This window comes from Lygodium microphyllum, chromosome 11 (assembly GCF_053477565.2).
Source record: "Lygodium microphyllum isolate KBCC chromosome 11, Lygodium_microphyllum_v1.1.10, whole genome shotgun sequence".
Taxonomy (NCBI): domain Eukaryota; kingdom Viridiplantae; phylum Streptophyta; class Polypodiopsida; order Schizaeales; family Lygodiaceae; genus Lygodium; species Lygodium microphyllum.
In genome coordinates, this window is record NC_141145.1 from 115852039 (window position 1) to 115857569 (window position 5531).

The window sequence follows — 5531 nt, forward strand, 5'->3', positions numbered from 1 at the left end:
TCCATGCACTACATCCTAGGGTCATCTCTTGATTTTATCAATCACTTCAATGCCATGGGTTGGGTTGATGCATGTTTGGTTGAGTACTAGCATGACATGATGCCCGCTATAGCTATATAATACAGTGAACCTTAAATACACGTGAACTTGGGACAGCACCTTCCATTGTGCGTGCACAGTTCTTTGCATGCATGAGAATTGGGATATTCATCAGTTCAATAGGAACCTGTGGTGAAGTGGGAAAGGAGGTTGGGTGAGTTTGAGGGTCCTAAAGGATGCCTTCAGTTTGTCAGATGGGTTGTTTTCTTGGTCAACATCATGTGAGGACCATATTTTTTGTTGATGTTGAGATATTAGCAATCACACCTAATGTAGCCTCTTTGTATGAGGCAATTTGGGATGAAGACATGCAGGCTGCAGGAATCCCATATGCGCAGAAAGGGAAAATACTACCTATCCACCAACTATAAAGCATTGTACTTGACTACCACTTTTTCATATGGAATGAATACAATATCATGATGATTTGTTCTTTCACTTAGTTTCTTTATCATTGTCAATCCATTACACAAGATTATCTTTATGAGTCCAAGCTTCCATCTTGGAGGGGGACATGGACATAAAGACTAATACAACTGGTGCAAGCAAAATTCAATGAAGAAGCAGATCAGGAGGACCAAAAGATCAAAGAGAATAAGAATAAGAATAAGAAGCATAAAAATAATGAAGACTTTGAAGTGGCAAACAAAGTGAAGTACAAGTACATGAAGCTAGACAAGAAGAACTGCAATGAATCGAAAATCTATGTCAAAAGAAATGCTAAAAACGGCAAGGGCCTCACGGTCCTTGATCCTATTTTTTACTGACTTTTTTAGCCTTATAATGTCTAGCCCAAATGTCTTTATCATAAGCTTGTACAACTCCTCATGTAGCCTTGTACTACAACCTCTGTAAGGCCCCTGCTACATCCTTAGATGTCCATCATGTTTGTGGTACCCACACTTAGCCTTTTCTGCAATAGCCTCTAGTGTTTTGCCATGTTTATGGTGTGCCCACACTTTGTAGGTGTTACTTTCACTAAAGTCTCTACACACTTTGTACTTTCTGGTTGTGATTGAGGAGGGGCGTTGAGATATTAGCAATCACACCTAATGTAGCCTCTTTGTATGAGGCAGTTTGGGATGAAGACATGCAGGCTACAGGAATCCCATATGCGCAGAAAGGGAAACTACTACCTATCCATCAACTATAAAGCATTGTCCTTGACTACCACTTTTTCATATGGAATGAATACAATATCATGATGCTTTATTCTTTCACTTAGTTTCTATGTCATTGTCAATTCATTACACAAGATTGTCTTTATGAGTCCAAGCTTCCATCTTGGAACCTAATTCACTTGTGTAACAATTGGTCTCTCCTTGTCTATGTCAACATGATTCTTGTCTTCATCTTGGTGAGTGACTGTAAGACTTGGGTGGGTGGAGCGGAGTACAATGTTTATTTTGCTGAGTGATGAGAGGTGAGGATAAGGATCTAAAGTAACTATGGAATTATGTTAGCATTTTGCATGATGCACGGGCACATGTAGATAGGCTAGGCACTATTTTTTCAGTGCATCCATCTTTCCATGTGGAGCATTGTTTGTATGATTGCATAGCATGGATCCAACCTTGCATTTTTTTCCTCAACACATATGTGACTAAGAGTTTGAGTACATTCTCAAACCATGTTCTTCATGACACATTACATGAACAAAACTAGGTATATATGGAGAAAATATTCATCTTTGAAGACTCAAGGGGGGGTGTGAAGACAGATTGGAAAGATTCAGGTTTTTGGAAAGTATCAAAAAGGAGAATAGTCACATGTCAAGGGGTTATAGAAAAACTCCAATGGTGGTCAAATTAGGAATATCAATGTTATAAATTATGTGGTTCTTGTTTGATGAGGTTGATTGAAAGTTAGTAGTTGGATTTGTTAAGTCTATTCAAGAAAGGCTTCAGTATTTACTGCATAGACTTCCTTGAATACAATATTAGTCAAGAGATTGGTGTTGTTTCTCCTAGCAAGTCAGGGCGTCCTTTTATGGTGATGCATGGATGGATCAAGTGACTTGGGTTGCAAGTGATGTGTTCTATGTAGACTAGGATGGGCTTCTTAATAGTGCAACTACTGTTGTTCTCACAATGGGTGGATTTGTAATCAATGAACAAATGGAAAAGATTATTGGTGAAGCAAATGTGTTGATAATCAAATCTGCAAGCAATGTAAACACTTGTACTTGGAGGTAGAGGGTTTTTTGGAATTGCTATATGTAAAGTTGACATCAGTCATACGTTCTTCACATAATATATGGTAGCTATTTGTGATGTATCATGGATACAATGATGGAGAGTTGTTTCCAGTAGCCTTTCTACATTGTTAGGAGGCCTAGCAATGGGAAGTGCATTTCCTAATCTCGAGTATTTTTTTTGAATGCAAGTGTCATTGCATCATGTATTTTGAAAAATGATTCAGAGGGTACCTGACATAGATCTTGATGATGATAATGAGAAGATTTTGGAGACTGTGTCTAGACAAATGGAGTCCAAAAATGCTAGATTTTTATATCCTGCATGACTTTGCAATAACATTTTTTAGGAGAATGTGGAAAAATTTATGGGGGTGCTTGAGTGTGATGGCAACCGATCTAGTATGTTGTCAAAAGCATCACATGATGGCAACCTTGATGCAAATTCTAGCTATCCAAATATATCTACAACTGGTGCGGGTGTTTCATTCAATGAAGGGGCTGGGTTTGGCCTACATGTTGTCCCTTGTCCAAGGAGAAAACAACAACCATGATCAAGAGAAGCAATTGATTAAGTTGATGGATTCTTAATATGGCTCGTGAATAGAGAAATAGCTCATATATTTTGGGTCTTGTAGAAATAATTTCAAACAACATCAGTTTATATTATGCTTTTTGGATTTTTTGGATGCTTTGTAAGGTTATAAGTTTGATGAAAATAAATTAATCAAGAACATAGAGATTGATTTGATTGCTATCGAAAGGTAGTGGATATCATTAGTCCCCAAGATAGGAGAAGTGAGAATTGTGTAGGTTAATGTTTGTTCGTTAAAAGCTTGTGATAAAGCTTAGTTTTTTTTAACATAAAAGTAAGGAGAAATTTACTAAAATATATTAAAAAGCTAAAAGCCTTAGCTTTATCAAACAAATAGCGTGTTGTGTAGAAAACTATACAAGGAGGAGAAATGAACACAATAGGGGTCCTTCTCTTGATTGCCTATTTTGTCTCTTGTATAAGGAGAGAGAAGGGTCATACATAAGTGTGTGGAGACACGCTTGTGTTCGTCAAACATTCATAAAACCAAATGCTTAAGATTCAAAGTATTGTAACAATTCCAAATAGGTATGAAGTGGTTATGTATTCTCCCAAACTCAAATTTTAATGCTTTGATGTTTGTCGATGCTCTACCTAGTGTGTGATTTTGGAGTATTTGGGATTGCAAGAGGCTTTTTTTTTTGTTGTTGTTGGTGTTTTGGTTGTTAACTTTCGAATTTTCCCATCAAGTAAAGTTGTTTAGACAAAGTCAATTCCCTAATCGACACTCCTTGACATGTCATTTTCAATGTGAAAGGCTTATCTTTGATCATAGCTTGCTAAAAATCGTTTTTGGTGCCTCCACTAAGGAGTGCCAAAATTGAATTTGTCCTATGACTGTTTGATTTGAGTGTGACTTAGTTTTGACTGCTTGTGATTGTTGAGATGGCTTATGGTTTTCTTGAGTTTCATGGTAATCAAGCAGAGGAACCCTCAAGATTTTTAGATAAATTGGAGCTATGATGTTTGATCCAAAGAGTGACACACCCTGAGAATAGATATCAATTGCAGAGAGAAGCATGAAAGTGGTTGGTTGATTTTGAGAGAAGCCTGAAATTTAAAAGCTAGAAGTTGAATTGTGAAACCATTAGAACTTCTTTTCTAGCTAGGTATTAAAAGCCAAAAACTCAAAGTGAGATTTGGGCAAAAATAGAGACGTGTGCAAAAAGAGGAACAATGTGTTGAGGATTTTACTAGGGAGTTTGAAAGATTGTAGGAATGTTGGAGTTTAACATTGCAAAATGCTGAGATAACCCCAAGTATGTTGAAGATATTGTATTTTGTAAATGGGTTAAAATCAAAAGACTGTAGGATGAAAATAGAGGTTAAGAATCCTAAAACTTTTGAGGAACTAGTGAATATAGCAAAATATCAAGAGAAGAAGATCAAGAGAAAAAAAATTCAGGATTAACCTTGGGGTTTGAGGGATCACAGGAGAGGTTGAGCTCAATGAGAGTTGAAAGAAAAGTTTTTAAGGCAAAGAGAGTTAGTTATGCCTATCCTGAAAGAGGTCTACTATATTCTCTATTTAGGAGAGATGAGTTCACTTGTGAGGAATCAATTGAAGTCCATGAGGAGAAAATCTCTAGGGTGATTGAGAAAAAAAATACTTGTTTGGCTTAATATGATTGGATTGAAGAATCCAAGAGTGAGAATTCTTATACATTGACCACAAATAATTCTATTCAAGTGATTAGTGACGTATCTAATTATGAGGAGTCAACTCACCTTACTTGGATCTTGAGGGTTTGAAGATGAGTTTTCGATAGCTAGAGATGAGCTAGAGATGGAGCTTAGTCTTAGCGAAGATAGGGAGAGACTAAATTTTTTAAAGAGCCAATATATTTTTGTCCCTTGGTGGTGGATGAGAGTCAAGAAATTTTTGATATTTTTGATAAAAAATGGAGTGATGATAGTTCTAATAGTTTTGGGAGTTTTGAAGAGAGTAATGGCAACTTAGGGAGTGGGCTTATTTGCCTTGATAGAAGTGAGTGCATAAATGGACCTGAGTGTTTGAGAGATGAAGAGAGTATTGACGAGGATTTTTTTAGTTCTTTAGAAAACCATGAGGGGGAGGGCTTAAAATTTGAAAGACATAAAGATGAAGTTGAAGATTTAGATTTGTTGTCTGATGAAGTTAATGAGTATGGTAGTGAGTTTCTCGATGTAGAAGCTGATCAAGAGACTATTGAGGTTATGGATTCTGACTCTTATTGTGGTAGTGGTGTTGTTTTGACTCTAGTGAGTTTAGTGAGTTTGTTGAAGAAAGTTTGAGTAGCCCTACCTCAAATGAAAGAAATGAGAAAAGCATGATTAATTACACATGCAAGTATCTCTGAGCTTACAAATAAGATTGACATTTTGGAAAATGCTAATAAGTCATTACAAGACATGCTAGCAAAGTTAAAGGAAAGTCCAATAGGATTCAAAGAGAGGAAGAGACTATTAAAAAATATAACTAGCTTGTGTGTGAGAGTAAAGAAAATAAAACTGAATCTTACAAAGAAATATGTCTCTAACATATCGATCATTAATATTCAAGAGAGTGGGAGAGAATAAATATTTTAAAAGAGACCATGAATAAGAATGATATTTTGAGGATTCTTAAGTCATCTTAGAATGTAGATTTGAGAGGCCCAACTC